Raw genomic sequence first — 17,934 nt, 5'->3', positions numbered from 1 at the left:
CACACATTGCAATATACAGATGAGGTGTTATAGAACTCTACACCTGAAACTTATATAATGTTATTAACCAATGTTACCTTAGTAAATTTAATTTAAAAAAAGAAAAAATTGGGTTGTTGTGGTTTTTTTTGGTCTCATAATCAATAAACGACCAGTGAATTCCTATGGCATTCTAAAAGAGAGATTATGGATATAAATAAACTCACCAAAAAGACTCCAAAAGTGTTGTCTGTTTAATCTTTCAAGCGTCATTTACGTGGCACATACTAAACGTAAGACACTGTGCTGAACAAACAAAATAACCCACCGAGCAGACAAAGCCCACCAGGGGCCGTTCCTTCCCGCAAGATCCGGCCCGCACACGGGTATGGAAGGGCCGCTGTGATGGGAGGGGTGGGGAGCAGCGGCAGGAGGAAGCCTAAATTTGGGCTTCAAAGCCTCAGTTTCCCCATCTTTAAAATGAAGAGGTTCCTAAAATCAGACCACTGGTGTCCCATGAGGAAGCTAAGGAGGCATCACGCGACCCTCAGCTTGTTCCCCAGACGTGAGGGCTCAGATGGCGTGAAGGATGACACAGATGTCACTGAGCATGGTGGATGCTGAGAGGCACTATCAAGCCCTGAGAAGCGGAGTGCCTGCGGTGTGCCAAGACCTGTTAAAGGATTTACGAGCGTTATCTGATTAATCTTCACAATAAGTTTGCCAGGTAGAGATTATGACCCTTGCTTGGACAGATAAGGGAAAGTAGGCACGTAAGGTTGTGGGGTAGGGGAGAGATCCCTGCTGGAAGACAGGAGAAGAGAGATCCCCAAGCTCATCACCCTCCGGCAGAGGGAGCTCAGGGTGGGAAGCCCTGGACAGACCCAGTCACAACCAAAAACAGCAAGCGCTGATCAATCACTCAAAAATTTTAAAAAATCTCGAAGAAAAATACCCAGCCCATCGACCACCGAATCAACAATTCCTGTGACTCATCCCCAAACTGGTGATGCTCAATGATCCCCGAAATGGTGGCAGATGTCTCACCAAAAGTTCATACACATTTTGCAGGTTTCTGACTGGACAAAAATATTATGTGTTAATTGATACATCTTGCAGGATATGACTCAAACATTTAATATACAGACTATTAAGTGCAAAGGAATGTCAAGAAGATACTGAATAAAAACCCGTATGTCTCTCTTTTGGTACATAAATAAATTTTAAAATTCCTCAAAACATTCTTCAAATAATTAAATGTAATCAGCAGGTCTCTTACACAGGATGCTTTAAAAACCCACCAACAAAACTTACAATAAAATGTACCTGAGGACCCTTTCGTTATTAAATACTTCGAAGTTGAAATAATCAACATTTTATGTTCATTAAAATTGTTTATATTGGAAAAATACTCACCCGAGAGCTAAAGAAAATAACAGCTTTAATTTAGAAAGTTACAAGCATCAAGAGAGAAAAAAAATTTAAAAAACAGGAAAGGAAGAGATAAAAATATAATTTGCTGATGACATGATTACATACCTAGAAAACCCAAAGGAAACCTCTGAAAAATACTGAAACCAAGTGTTTAGTAAAATAGCAAAATACAAAATAAGTATATAAAAATCTATAGGAGCCAGAAACAACAAAAACATTCTTAATTATTATCATTATTATTTTTATTATTCCTCACCCAAGGACTTTGTGTATGTGTGGTGTTTTAAATATGTCTTTACTGATTTCAGAGAGAGAAAGAGAGAGGGAAAGAGAGAGAGGGAAATATCAATAATGAGTCATCACCCCCCACTAGGAATCGAGCCTCCAACCCGGGCGTGTGCCCTGACCGGGAATAGAATGGCAATCTCCTGGGCGATGCTCAACCACTGAGCCACACCATCCAGGCACCCAAGGACGTTTTTATTGATTTTTTTTTTTTTTTAGAGAGAGAGAGAAGAAGGGAGGGAGAGGCGGGGGGGGAGAGAAACATCGGTGTGAGCGAGAAACATCGATCGGTTGCCTCTTGTACGTGCCAACTGGGTACAGAACCCACAACCTAGTATGTGCCCAGACCGGAAACGGAACCCACAGCCTTGTGGTGTATGGGACTATACTCCAAACAACTGTGCCACCTGGCCAGGGCTGATTAGCATTTTTTAAAAGATGTCTCAAAATAACATAAATGGCAAATGAAAAGGCAAGTCACAAAGATTAAGAGCACTACAATACTTTATGAAGAGATCTTTATTTTTTTTAAAAAAAAAAACTTGAACAATAGTGGGACATATCATATTCACGCATGTAAAAAACAACAACACTGTAAACTGAAATGAATATTGTTTTAAAGGTATTGGGAAATTTTTTTACTAAATATAAAATTTTCATACTCTCCCAATTTTTCTATATCATATTTTTTATCTGTTCATTAATAACCAGGTGTTATTTTATATTGTAAAAATGTAAGAGTATTAGAATAATAAATAAATATCAAACCTTTTCAAGTACAATTTTTTTAATTTATCCTTATTGTTTAAAGTATTACAGATGTCCCCTTTTTCCCCCCATTGATTCCCTCCACCCACCCCCCAGGCCTTCCCCATACCAATGTCTGTGTCCATGGGTTATGCTTATAAACATAAGTTCTTTGATTAATCTCTCCCCACCCACACACCCCTCCCCACCTTCCCTCTGAGATCCTTCAGTCTGTTCCATGTTTCTATGTCTCTGGATGTATTTTGTTCATCAGTTTATTTTGTTTACAATCTGTTTTGAGGCTGTATTTTAATCCCAGTTTTCTTAACTGCTTAAGTATGTGTTGACTGAGTTACTAGAAATAGGTTTAAGAAGACTGAGCAGTAGACTCAGAGAAACAGGAAAAAAATGATTTAGCTTCATCTCTGTCCCTTCCTTTACTCTCAAGATAAATATGATTTGAAGTACAATACTACTAAAGGGTATTATACCCTTGAGTACACTAGCCACCAGCCTCAGAGGTAAAATGCCCGAATGGAAGCAGAAACAAGTTAGAGGCTCTCACATGGAACTTACATGTTCCCCAAACAAACAGCAGGAAGGGCTGGCAAATACATTCATTTTAAGAGTAAATATTAACTCAATGAGCTTGGTAACTGGAAAACTGATTATACCCTCTCGAGATTTTCACTTCTCTGCTCTTTGTCATCAAAAAGAAAAAGAGCCCTAGCCGGGTGGGCCCAGGTGGCTGGAACACCGTCCTGTACACCAAAAAGGTTTCAGGTTCAAACCCCATCAGGGCACACACCTAGGCTGCAGGTTCTATGCCGGGTCCAGGCAAGTACGGGAGGCAACTGGCCAATGTTTCTCTCACTTCCCTGTCTGTCTGTCCATCTGTATGTCTCTCAAAATCCATAAACATATCCTCAGGTGAGGCTAAAAACAAAACAAAACAAAAGAACACTAAGAGGTCACAAATTCTCCTACTTCTGAGCCCAACTGGTACCAGAGAAGAATCTAAAAATAACTCTTTATGTCCTGAAATCTTCCCAAATCAAATGGAGGTAAAAACATTAGACAAAGTAAATCAAATGACAGGCATGACAGAAGTCATCCCTGAAAGGCAGTGGGGAGCAGGACGTTCAAGTTCCTGTTCAGGGCCATGATTCTCTACTTGCAGAAGAGGGCCAATCATTCCAAAACCTCAGCATCTCCTGCCAGCTACTTGCTCTGCTTCTTCCCTGGCCTGCAGCGGTCACCTAGGAAAGGGGCACGTCTGCCACAGCAGAAGGATGGCACACGCAGCCAAAAGGTCATAAACCGCCTGGACCCACTGCCAGGGCCGTGAAAGGGCTCAGGGTGAAGAAAGCACGGTGGCTGGTGGCTGAGCACAGTCCCAAGACCAAGCAGTTTCAGGGGGGAAAGGGAAAGAACACCCAATGATACTGGACGCATGGGGTAAAGGGGACAGAGAGAAAACCTGGGTCTGATATTCTCGAAACCCACTTACCAAAGAGAAGGAATACAAAGCATTCGCTGTCTCTCTCCACGCCCACCTAAAATCTTTATTTTTTTCTTACTGAGATGTAAATATTTAAAAGATCAGCCTGTTTCCTCTATATTTTAAGCTTTATGAAGATTTCAAGTATCACAATATGAAATAAAAATGAAGCTAGAGTGGCTTCACATGCACAGGCTAATAGGATTTGAAAAGAAAGAATGACTTTATTATCTGATGTACTCTGTTCAATAGTAACTATTCGCCGTGTTCAATTTACACCCATTGAAAGATCTTCTGACACAGCTTTCTGAACATGTCATTTAAAACACACACCAGCACTCGCCTAACATCTCCCAGCAGGCTGGTGATCCACGGTACCTCATCCATCCGTTAACCTCCCGTAACCTTCACTGTCTTCTGAATCCTAATGCCTACTAGAAGGAGGAAGCTAATTTCTTCAACAATTCCACCCAACCCCACCCAAATACAGATAAAAACAGCAATACAAGCAACGCAAAGAGTAATTTAGAAGAGTCCGTGATCTCACACTAACCAACCATGCTTTCTTCAGCAATTTATTTAATTACCTTGGACCTCAGTTTCTTCTCTGTAACTTGGTGGAACTTGGCTCAAAAATTACATTGGAATCTACTGCAGGAATCTTCCAGGTTCACTTGCTCTACATCTTATTAGGAAAACCATTGATCTGTTAGAATTACTACCAAACATCAGCTGCATCTTTCTAAGAACTTTAGGCCAGATCCCCATCAATACACCGAATATCACACATCCAGTGCCCAGGTGTTGTTTCTCCCTTCTCCTGGGACACAGCTCAGTAAAATGCTAAGCACACATTGGAATCAGAGAGACTAGGCTGGGATCACAGATTAAACCACTTTCTAGCTAAGGAGCTTTGAGCAAGTCTGAACTCCAATGAACCTCAATTTCCCTATCAGCCTTCTGTATTTCCTTTATTCCCCCATGCAAGAAACATGTATGTTTTACATGTTAAAGCTGAGATCATACTCCTGTATATACAAGGATATTATCGCTTAACACTGTAACTTTTATTTTATGCTTTTTACTAGTTTGTAAATTTTCTGCAGTGAGCATTACTTTCCTTAGTAGCAAATATTAAAGCTACTCAGTGAAAAATAGGTAACTGTGATAAGAAGGAAAAATTCTGAACCTGAAGAAAGTCCAGGGTGAGAAGCCTACGCTGCCTGAAAAAAAATTTTTCAAATTGAGGGAAATGCATATATAAAACAATATAATAAGGGACATAAATGGAATGCTGTAGATACTAAAAGTATCTGAAACTTATCAAATTAATGCCATTCATATGGGCTGCAAGATTTTTATCTTCTAATAACTGTAGAGAAATTAATGTAAAGCAGATCAGTATATCTTGCAAAGAACATATTTATTTATATTTTCCTTTTATGATGAAAGCACCTTTTTCTTGCACATGTAACATCATTTAGATAAAGTAATGCAAACCTCTTGGGGAAAGTTCTGAGCTCAATTAAGGCATCTAGGGACAGGCCATATGTTAACAAGCATTTTGCACACCTGAACCCCAATATCTAATGACTCAAGGATGCTCATTTTTAAAATTAAACAGTCTGCCTTTTAAGGGAAGGGAAGTAAGCCCTGCAGAAACTCTTCATCATATTCACGAAGACAATATAAAGAAGCTGTACAACTGAAGATTCAAAATAAATGAGCGCCTATATAACACAAAAGAAGTTGTAATTCATGCCTTGAATGACTAACACAATTTTATCCCATCTATCTTCTCGCTTCTTTAACAATAATTTTTAAATAAAATTTTTGTTAAAATTGAAAATATAACCATAAGTCATCTTTACTCATTTTTATCTGTTGTGGAATAATGTCTACTTAGCCCTCCTTCGTTTAAAATTTCTTTATCTCTGTCATAGTTTCCCCTTTGGCTAAAATATCTGGAAAATTAATGTGATATCAAGAAGTATACAGTTGCAAAACTAGGACTATATTTTCTGAACCAAAAATCAGGATGCATGATCTGAAATCAAGAGCTGTTCAAAAAATTCAGACTGCATGTAACTGTACCAATATCCATCTTCCACCCCTTTTTAGTTCAATAATAGTTTAGAAGAGTAGCTATCAATCATTTATCATCAGAATACACTTGTGGGATATCATACACTCAAAAAACAACCCTGGTTGCAGCAGAAGTTATTTTCAAGGTGTAATTTGGGGTAGGGAGAGGTGAAGTCCACACCAAAATCTTCAGGGAGCATTTAGAAAACTCTCACCCTCATGCCCATCACTGTTTTACAAAACTGGTGCCCTCTCTTCTTTGAAAAATCCTTTAAAACAGAAGAAATAATGTTCTAAGGTAACTAAGTTATAGTTATAGCCCAGCCTTAAGGCAAGGAATAGACTAGAAGAACATATTTCCATTTGTTTCCACGAAGACATATGTCATGGGTGATAATTCCCTACTTGACACATTCCTATGGGCAAACTCTGGACTATGCCAAACTCCTGGTACTCTAACTGCAACTCAGCCCCTTTCTTTCCCACACAAGAAAATACATGAGAACACAACTGAGAGACTGACATCAATCTGCTCTACAGCTTTTTAAGGAAATTATCTGCATACTTCAATAGGTCAACACAGTTAGAACAATGTGTTTGAGGTCAGCTAGACTAGAATGGTGAGTGCCTGAACGTAAAAATACCTTCTAGAATCACACTTTACAGACATCTCACATGAGAGTGTCCACAGGTTGAAAGAACACAAATGAGCACATGGAATTGTGACTCTAAGACTCCAGAGTTCTCCATACAATTTCAGTCTCTTTCAATACTTACAAGTGAGATTGGCCAGGCTGGAAAAAGTGTTATCAGTGAAAAGTCAAATAAGTACTCTATATGACACAATATCAGCAGTGTATACAAGTATATGTTAAGACAATTTCTTCTACTTTATTTTAACTGGTCATAAGAGCCTTAAAATTTTTCCCCCCACACATTCCTCACCCATGCATATAAGATTTAATATCATGGAATTTGGAATTTAATGAGCAGCTTTTTAAAAACACACATAAAAACTACTTATCTCATTTTTAAAAATAAGCACACAGTGTTGCATTATAAGACACTGTGGCAAAGAGTTCTGCCATATATTAAGATCATTAAAAAAAAAATTTTAATAAAATCCCCAGGCTCATATGCTTAAACAAAAGATAAGGGAAAAGAAGGGAGGAAAAGAAGGAAAGGACAGGACAGGACAAGAAGAAAAGAGGGACGACATGAAGAAAAAAAGAAAATCAAATTTTAAAAAATAATTAATTGAAAGTACAGACCATTACTCCTGTCCTCAAAAAACCCTGACCTACTGAGCATATAATAGAGTATATAGGTGTCATATTATAAAGTTGGACACCTGAAATTTATATACTTATTAACCAATGTTATCCTGATAAATTTAATTTTTAAAAAAGAAAATCATTTGATCATAAAAAATAAAGACACTTCTTTGACCTTATTTTTAAAAAATAAAATAAACTGGCTTCTGGTCAAGATGGCAGCGTAGGGTAAACACAGTACAGGCCTCCTTGCACAACCACATAAAAATACAACTAAACTACATCATTCAGAAAGGCCTGAAATCTAGCTGAGTGGAAGCCCTACAACTAGGGAATTAAAGAAGCAGCTACATTCGGACTGGGAGGAGGGGCCGAGATGCAGACAGGCTTGTCCCACACCTACAAGTGGTGGATAAAAATCAGGAGGGATATGAGAAGCAAGGGGTCTCAGCCCCATACAAGGTTCCCCAGCCCAGGGTACAAGTGCCTGGAAGAGAAGTCCCCATAACCTCTGGCTGTAAAAACCAGTGGGGATTCAGGCTGAGGGAGCCTCAGGGCTCCAGGAGTTCCAGGCAGTTCCTCTGAAAGGGCTCGCACACAGACTTACTCAGACTCCCTCCTTCTGAGCTCCAGCATTGGGGCAGCACTAAAAAGGCATCAGAAACATACAGGGAGGACCTGAATTATCCAGCATCACGGCGAGAACTGAAGGGCAGCTTTCTGAGCCCTTCCTCCACAGACGCTGCAGATGGGTGCCATATCTGAGTCTCCATCAACCTCGTTATCGCTATTCACCTGAGACCCCAACCCACCAATTTGCAGACCCACCAAGCTGTTTCCAGTGGCTTTTCCATACAAATGGCCTGTCTTGGCTCATGCTTCAGACTTTCCTAAAATCTCTCAAACAAGCAGCATCTAGCCTGCGGTATACGTCTCACTAAGAGGCCCCAGGCTCGGAACTAGCAGCAGCTATCTACAGATAGCTTTGTAGCTCATGCCAGGTGGCTCCAGGAAGAACACAGGCAGTGGCCAACCTTGGCCTGTACCTCCTGGAGGCCCCAGAGCCAGTATCCCAACTGAACAGCTTCAGAATACGTTGAAGTACCACCCAACCACCTCCACAAGGGACCCAACCCACTCAAGGGGTGCACTCAGCAGGCATCAGAGCCCCACTGAAGTAAGTCCTGCTCTTGGTGTGGAGCCCTGCACAGCTGATCCTCTACAGTGGTCACAGCCAGTCCTTGCAGCAGATTGGCCTGAGGGGGTAAACCTCTCCCACTGATGTCCCAATAATATCAACACTCAACTACAAGAGAAGTGTATACACAGCCCACATGGGGGGAGGAGGGAGCACCTGGAGTGCCCAGCTCAGATGAACAGACAAGCTGTGCCACTGGAGCCTACAGGACACCTACTACATTAGGCCATTCTACCAAGACTGGGAGACATGGCAGCTCTACCTAATACATAAAAACAAACACAGGGAGGCTGCCAAAATGAGAAAACAAAGAAACATGTCCTAAATGAAAAAAACAGAACAAAACTCCATTAAAAAAAAACTAAACTAAATGGAGAGAAGCAAGCTACTAGATGAAGAGTTCTAAACAGTAGTCATAACAATACTCAATGAACTTAGGGGGAGAGTAGATAAACTTAGTGACAACTTCAAAATATAAAAAAGGACATGGAAACAATAAAAAAGAAGCAGCTAAGATTCAAAACAGTGATTTGGAATATAAGGAAGCAAAAAACACCTAATCACAACAGCAAAAAAGGAAGAAAAACCCAAAAAAATTAGGGTAGTGTAAGGAGAATCTGGGACAACTTCAAGCATACCAACATTTAAATCATCAGAGTTACAAAAGAAAGAGAGAGAGAGCAAGAAACTGAAAACCTATTTTAAAAAATAATGATGGAAAACTTCCCTAGCCTGGATAAGGAAATAAACATACAAGTCCAGGAAGTGCAGAGAGTCCCAAACAAGATGAACCCAAAGAGGTCCAAACAAGACACATCATAATTAAAATGCAATAGGTTAAAGACAAAGAGAGAATCTTAAAAGCAGCAAGAGAAAAGTTAGACAAGGGAGCTCCCATAAGACTGTCAATTGATTTCTCAACAGAAACTTTGCAGGCCAGAGGGATTGGCAAGAAATATTCAAAGTGATGAAAAGCAAGGACCTACAACCAAGATTACTCTACCCAACAAAGCTATCTTTAGAATCAAAGAACAGATAAAGAGCTTCCCAGACAAGAAAAAGCTAAAGGAGTTTATCACCACCAAACAAGTATTACATGAAATGTTAAAGGGTATTCTTTAAGAAAAAGAAGAGCCCTGACCCGTGTGGTTCAGTGGTTAGAGTGTCTGCCTGCGGACCAAAGGGTCTTGGGTTCCACTCCTGGTCAAAGGCACATACCTGGGTTGCAGGTTCGATACCCAGACCAGGGCAGGGTACATGCAGGTGGCAACCACTTGATGTGTCTCTCTCACATCGCTGTTTCTCCCTCTCTCTCTCTATCTCCCTCCCTTCCACTCTCTCTAAAAATCAATAGAAAAAATATGCACAGGTAAGGATTAACAAAAAAACATTTTTTTTAAATATATCAAAAATATGAAAAAAAGTGACAATAAATATGTATCTATCAACAATTGAGTCAAAAAAACAAAATAAATGAACATGCAGAGCAGAAACAGACTCATAGGTACTAAGAACATTTTGATGGTTGCCTGATGGGAGGGGGTCTGGGAGGTTGGGTGAAAAAGGTGAAGGGATTAAAAAGTGCAAGCTGGTAGTAACAAAATGGTAATGGGGATGTAAAGTACAGCATAGAGGATATAATCAATAATATTCTAATAATTATGCATGGTGTCAGATTTATCAAGATGATCCTTAGTAAGTTATAAAATATCTAATCACTAGGATGTGATTAGACACCTGAAACTAATATAATATTGTATGTCAACTGTAATAGAGAAATAGTGATTACTAAAAAAAAAAAAAAAAAAAAAAAAAAAAAAAAAAAACCTGACCACCTGACTTAGCTGATTTCAATTATCATTATGGCTCCTACCATAAGAGCATCTCAAATACAATCAAGCAATTTAAGGATTTCTGGATTATAAATCAGTTACTCAAATTTCAGTCAGAAGGAAAATGGGTATAATATATCCCCCGTAGCTCAGCCCATTTGTACTTGTTGGAGAAAATCATAAGTACCTAGGCTATATGAAGAGATTTTGTACACCCAAGGTCAGCTTTCTGTAAATGAATTTAAACACTCAAATCAAAACACTGCCCAAAAGGGAACACCAGCTGCCCTTATAGGAGAGACTTCCTACAGGCAAATAGGCCTGTCGTCAGGATGCACGGTGCCTTCAACTTCTGTAACATTCTGTCTTTTGGGAATTAAGAAAATGAAAGTGACTAATTCTCCCAAATGTCATACATTTTACATTTTATGACATGAACTTCCTCCCTTAATCTTTACAGCACTACCCAGACATTGTAGGCACTGTCTGAAACTAGACATAATTATGGTAATTATGCCTACCATAATTAGGGAGATGGTAAATGTGATCAAACCAAAGGGAAAACTGAAGCACAAGAAAGTTTCAAGCGTCTGAAAATTTCAACTAGATTTCCAATGACAGAATTAAGGAGGAAGTAAAGTTCTTTTTCAGTCATCCAAATTTGGTGAATTTGAACATAAAGATTTATTGGCATAATCAGAATAGTCTAAATTTCTAGACATCTTGCATGGGATAGGTCCGTACCTTCCAGGACTGGCAGACATGACGACATCATGTGAAAATAAAATAGGATATAAAGGTATATAAAATCTTACTCTAAAGAGTCACATTGCATCTGTGCCTGGGCACCACACCGCAAGATGACAGGAACTGGTCAGTGGATTAAATTCTGTGAGACTGGCTAGACTGAGAGTCAGGTTGAGAGCATATCCACAGCCTCACATAAAACAGACATCAACAAATACTTGATGTACAAATCTTTGAATTTAAAGGAAGGAAGTGCCATGACCAGAAGAGTGACAGATGGAACAGTGAGATCAATTAGGAGATCACTGGGATAAAATAGGTAAAAGGGATAAAGTCCTAAACTGAGATCATGGTAGCTGGAACGGCGATGAAGACATAAAGAGATGACTGTTTGATAAGTGGGAAGATAGGCAAAAGACAGATCATACAAGGCCTTGAAAGCCAAGCTAGGAGTTTGGACTTGAACCTAAAGTTGACAGGAAGCTTTTAAAGTATTAAGCAGGTGAATAGCCTGATTTGTGTTTCAGGTCTGTCATTCAGTTGGAATGGGAGGCAGGCTCTAGGCAGGGAGGCCAGAGCAGGACAAGAAGAGGCTGAATGTGCACCTCAGCAGTGGGAATGGAGATGGCAGGAGGGAACAAGAGCCAATGCCTACATTTAGGAATTGAAGGGAAATTTAGGATGGTGTCAGGTTTTCACCTTGGAAAAATCATGTGGCTGTTAAAGCCAATCACTGAGATAGGAAAGGGAACAGGTGTAGGTTTAGAGAATATAAGAATTAGTAACATTTTGTAAGTGCTGAGATCAAGGTGACCAAGAGATGCAGAGGCAGAAACATCTATTGAGCATCTGGACATCTGACTGTGGAGTTCAGAAAGCTGAGTCAGCCACGCTGATGTGAGTATAATACGGGGTAGCCAACAGCAAGGGAAAGACAAACCAGAAAAGGAGAGCATGAGAAAATGACCACAGAGGCCCTGGCCAGTGTAGCTCAATGGTTAGAGTGTCAGCCCATGAACCAGAGTCATGGGTTCGATTCCTGATCAAGGGCACATACCCAGGTTGCAGGTTTGATCCTGGCCCAGTCTGGGTGCATTCAGGAGGCAACCAATCGGTGTCTCTCTTCCTCATCAATGCTTTTCTCTCTCTCTTTCTCTCTCTCTCTCATTCTCTCTCTCCCTCCTCTCTTCCACTCTCTCTAAATATCAATGGAGCACAGCTGAGCATTACTCAGTGGTTGAGCATCAACCTAGGATCCAGAAGATCATGGTTCAATTCCTGGTCAGGGCACATGCCTGGGTTGCGGGCTCAATCCCCATTGGGGTCATGCAGGAGGCAGCCGATCAATGACTCTCTCATCACTGATATTTCTATCTCTCTCTCCCTCTCCCTTCCTCTCTCTGAAATCAATAAAGATATATTTTCTAAATAAATAAATAAATAAATAAATAAATAAATAAATAAATATCAGTGGAAAAAAGTATCCTTGGGTGAGGGTTAGCAACAACAACAACAAAGAAAATGACCACAGAGGACAGAGGGCTTCCGTTATGATGAAAGAGATGGGGAACTTAACCATGCTCGAGGCCTATGGTGAAATACCTATACACAAAGGAAGAGACAGAAAATGCCGATTAGAAAGACTCCATTACACAAGTTTCTGGCATGGAAAGGAGGGGAAGGAATCAAGGGAAGTGGAGAAGGAACTAGCCTAGAACAGAAAAGACAACTCTCCTCTGAGATGGGGATGGAGTGGGGAGTAAGACTGGAGCAAATGAAGGTACATGTGGGGGCAAGGTGCTGATTCAGTCTAATGGCATTAAGTGCTGTAAGAAGTTGGAGGGCGTTAGGAGTTGAACTGTGTCCACCAAAAATTCCTGTTGAAGTCTTAACTCCCCAGTGCCTCTGAATGTGATCTTACTTAGAAACAGGGTCACTGCAGATGGAATTAGTTAAATTGAGAGGAGGTCACACTGGAGCAGAGTGGGTCCCTAACTCAGTATGATTGATGTCCTTATAAAAGAGAAATTCGGATACATGAACACTCACTGAGGGAAGACGATGTGAACAAACAAGCTAAGGAAAGAGACTTGGCATAGATCCCTCCCTCACAGCCCTCAGAGGAAACCAGCCCTGGGGACGCTTTGATTTCGGACTTTTGGTCTCCAGAACTGTGAGACAATAAATTTCTGTTGTTTTAAGCCACCTGGTTGGTAGTAATTTTCTATGGCAACTCTAGCAAACTAATACAGGGGGAAAGTCATCTCCTTAAAGGGAGGAGGGTTGCTAGGAGGTTTGAGGGGAGTGGAAAGGTTTCAGCAGGAAGCAGGCCAGCCACACAGTGTAAGGCTGTGCACAGTGGCTTCAGGTTCCAGCAAAGGCTGGAGACGATAAATTTATTTATACTGTAGAGTGGTTTCCTCAAGCAGCTCTTGGCAGCCACTGGGTAAGAAAGGAAAAGATGCCAGGTCAAAATCAAGGGCTGGCAGAGTAGGTTACAAGCAAAGTACAAAGTGGCGAGGCCATTGAGGATACTGGGGAGAGAGTGATGTACCATGAGTGAACAGAGGAGGGGGGAAGGCTTAGGCTGGAAGAATGCGATAGGGGTTTTCTGGAAACTGGAAGCCAGGAGAGAAGAGACAAAGGGAGTATGCAGCAGGAGAGAGAGAGCTAGGAAGAAAAGGTTGTTCCTGGGATTTATTATTTTAGATGAGGAACTCTAAGAAGTCTGAAGCTAGATCCTTGCATACAATGCAAACATCATTCACACAGACCCTGAGGCCTCCAATGATGATGACAGGGAGAGAAAAGACTGCAAGAGCTTCCACCACCCTCAAGGGATGGAAAAGAATGGCCAAGAATATCCCCAAATCATATCTGTACCTCAGCCCTGGACTCTAGTTCTCATAAAAATCACCGCCGCCTTTCTCACTACAGGTGCTTATGATAGGTACGTCTTCATACAAAATAACAGAGGGGCCTGGACTAGAAGCTGAAATCAATGGACTACTGCTCCCATCCATCTCACAAAATGATCACATTAAGCAGACAGGAAGCAAGTTAACTTGTAAGAAGGTAGCTCAGAGAAGTTACAGATCAGGTGTAAAAATGTGAAGCTATTTGGTAGGCTTTGTACACATTTTTCTAGTATACAAAAAATAGAGTCGCTAGAAAATGCGCAAATGTGCTAGCAGCCCCTATACTTCGCAAACATGAAATAACTGAGCAGAGTGAAGACTAATTAGAAAAAGTCATAAACGATCACCCATTTTTTCCAAACTAAATAAATGCTGAACTATCTGGATTCCATACCATAGACAAATAAAACTTCTCATTTGAAAAGGTTTATTTTGATCACTAAAATTTTTGCATTTCTCCCCCAAAGAGCCAAGCATAGTCAACATTTTGTTCTGACAACTTATCTGAGCTAAAGTAACAGAGGCATGAAGCAGAACTAAAGCTACACCATTTAACCTCTTAATTTATGCAGAAGAACCATTCATGAATTGCTGTGGCTTTAGACTTCTCCAGCTCTTTCTATAAACATATATTTACACTTAATTGGAGCTTTCTGCTTCCAAAGTTCAAAAGGTTTTACATGTGGTAATTTTACATTAGGGCAGATTAGCTGTGTTTCTGACCTTTAACATTTTAGGTATTATTATTTTAAAACAAATTAAATAAAAAAATAAGATTCCAAATTTCACCAGAAGTCAGAGTACAGCTGCTGTTCACTGCCCCAGGAAGAATGGATCCACTTAGGGGACATGCCATGGCCATTCACTGGGGAGCAAAGGTAAGAAAGAAATTTGGAAAGTTCTGCAATAGTATCACTATTGATAGTGACAACACCAACTCTCATCACAATGTCACCAAAAACGTTGTCCACTTAAAACTGTGACACAATGTAGCAATCTTCTTTGATCCTTCAATCTGGCTTAACCATTTGCTTCGCCAACAATTATTTATTTAGCCCATTCATTTTAGCCACTTACTGCGTCAAACCCTAAGGCTTCAACAAAATTCCCTATTCCAACAAAATTGCCTACGAATCTAACTATCTGAGGCCTCAATACTTAGCTTCCAAAGTGCCTCTCATTTCTCTCTACAACAAGCATTAGCACACGGTTCCTGAATAAAGTCCAGACTGGTTATGAAAATTAACAGTCATGGTAATTTCAGCCTATTTAAAAACAAGTAAATAAATATTTTTTTCAAAAAGGTCCATATTTTTTCTCTCCTCCATTCCAGGTCCAACATGTATACATGTCCTAGAAAAATCCTCTACATAAATTGGGGAGTAGCAACTAAACTCCAGCTCCAGACCCTCTGGAGAAGCCATTCCTCGAGATAAGGAGCCTCCAGCTCATAAACACAGAGAGGGAGAAAGCCGCCACACCTCCATGCCCATCTAAGTCGCTCACCCAGCCCAGGGTTTTAAGACTCAAATCTTGACTGAATTCCAACACATGGTCCAGTTCCCCGGATTTTGAGAGGAAGATCACAAAACAAGTTCAGGAAAACTTCTATCACTATAATCCAAAGATGATCTTTGAAGAAGTCACTGACTTTCTGTTTATATAATCACAGATCTGATGCTCTTTTCTGATCTTGGCAAAATTGTAATTTTATGTTGATTGTTACGTAGGCCACTGTCATACATTTAAACAGAGAAAGCAACTTGAAGATCATAGTCTGATTGGTTTTACAAATGAGAAATTGAGCCCTGGGTAAATTAAACGACTTGCCCTGATAGGTAGGAACCGGCAAATGAGAATTCACATCATCTGGTACTCAGTTCAACATTCTCTCTCCTGATTGGCAACCGACAGTTATTCTTATTTAGCAGATAGTTACTGACTGTTAACCACGTGCAGGCCACCTGAGGGATTGCAAAGCTGAATGCAGTCATCCTCCGAAGGAACCTGAGAAGTGGTAGGTTTTAGACAATATTTTCACAGTTTTAATTAACATGCAAATCATCACACGAAGCCTTATATGGAATTTTAGAGGAATATCTGAAATAACTCTCCAATTCTTAATTTCAAACTAAATGCTTCATCCTTGCAGCCCTTCCAACTACAGAAGGTGGATGTCTCGGTGAGAGCATCGGTGATGAGGGGGAGGTGATGGCAAGGACAATGACAATACCAATTAAGAGACGATTCCTATGTGCCATCACTGTTCTGGAACCCTTATACACTTAGCTGATTTAATTCTCACACCAACTTTGTAAAAGGCTTAGGAAGGGTCAGTCGATTGCTCTTGAGAGGGTGGCTGAGTTAGGGTTTATTTATAGTCAGGCAGCCGTTGCTACAGCTGCCTCCCAGGCTCCTGACCCTGGCTCTTCCCCTGGTTAACTGGGAACTACCAGGTTCCTATGGACCTGTTTCTTCATCGGTGAGATGACGACATGGGTCACGTGACCTCCAATGTCTCTTCCAGGGGACACATTCTGAGAGCCACTAATCTGAGGTATTTAACCAATCTCTTGTGGTACAGAGGAAGGAAAACACTTTGTAAAAGCTAAGGATGATTTTTCCCCAAATTACAAAATCTCTGTACAGACATTTCGGGGGACTGGAGGGTTTAATATACCTCCTTAACTTTCACGGAGGCTCCAGCCTCAGATTATTTTAAAAGCCACGTGTCACAGCCACATGACAGACTAGCATAGGATCATTAACAATGGTATTTAAACAAGATGAGATATTTTTTACATTCCTAATGATGATTAGGGGTCATGAGTAAAAACACAGGGAAGTAACATGTTTGTTCCAGGTTAAAAGAGGAACAGGATGTAATATAGGGGCTGTGGCTTTCTGCGTGTTTTTTAACAAGAGGAAAAAAGCAAAAACAACTTTCAACAGTGGCTGTAACTGGAAATGGGATTCGGGAGACTTTCTCTTTTTCCGTATTTTTCTTTTTTATATGAGCTTAAATTACCTCCATAATTAGAGGGGAGCCTTTTCTTTATAAAGAGAGAAAAGGTGCCCAATATTCTCATGTTGATTTCTTCTGAGAAGAAAATAGTCTCCTAAAAACATCTCAATAACACTGCTGAAATTCCAGAAATACAGGTTTAGAGAACATCATTACAACCTTTACAGATGGGGAAGAAAAGATTCCTCTATTGCTTCAGGTCTAGAGTAACTAAGTTTTCTAGGATGGTGCAGGAGTGCTGGGAGGGGAAGTGGCTTCCGAGTCCAGGGACATGCAGCTTTGCAGAGCTGAGCCCGGGAAAGAGGACAGGTGCAGCAGGCCGGTGAAGCGGGAGACCGCGACAGCCACATGACACTGGCCCCATCCAGAAACCCCGGCCTGCAGCAGGCTTTCCCTGCGTGCTCCTGCCCCGCACCACAGCCAGCCGCCCGGCCGAGGGGGCTTTCCAGGAGCACAAATGTCCTTTCCTCGCTGAAGCACTACAGGGGGGGACGACAGGTAGCACATGTCACGGACTCTGCAGCTGTTAACCACACCAAACTAATCTATGCTTTCATTAGGCTTCAGGATAAGCACATCGCGTACATACGTCTGTGTTCATATATAAACACGCAATATATATACGTGTACACATGTGGTCCAGTTTACAACACAGATCAATTACTGTGGTTTGGATGGCGACAATGAAACACCACTTCATAGCACTCTTGAGAACATTTTGTAAACACATTATTTCTCTGGTGATTCCCACTGATACTGGAAAAACTCAGGAAAGAGTACAATTGAAAAATCACATTCAGAATGCTATTAATTACCTCTGCCTTACTTGAACAGGCTTTTTTGCTACTCTGTAGCAGGTAGATAAAGACAGATCTGATATACAAAGAATAGGAAAACTAGAACGGGAAA

The 17,934-nt window shown here is 40.6% G+C and overlaps 1 protein-coding gene across 1 annotated transcript in view; it reads right to left on the bottom strand.

Moving 5' to 3' along the window:
- The window catches only part of CDK14 (cyclin dependent kinase 14), a 496,763-nt gene that overhangs the window by 471,402 nt on the left and 7,427 nt on the right, over nt 1-17,934 (bottom strand). The window lies entirely within an intron of this gene.

The sequence above is a fragment of the Miniopterus natalensis genome, chromosome 10, assembly GCF_054644295.1.
Source record: "Miniopterus natalensis isolate mMinNat1 chromosome 10, mMinNat1.hap1, whole genome shotgun sequence".
Classification (NCBI taxonomy): Eukaryota; Metazoa; Chordata; class Mammalia; order Chiroptera; family Miniopteridae; genus Miniopterus; species Miniopterus natalensis.
This window is presented reverse-complemented; position numbering and strand designations above follow the sequence as displayed.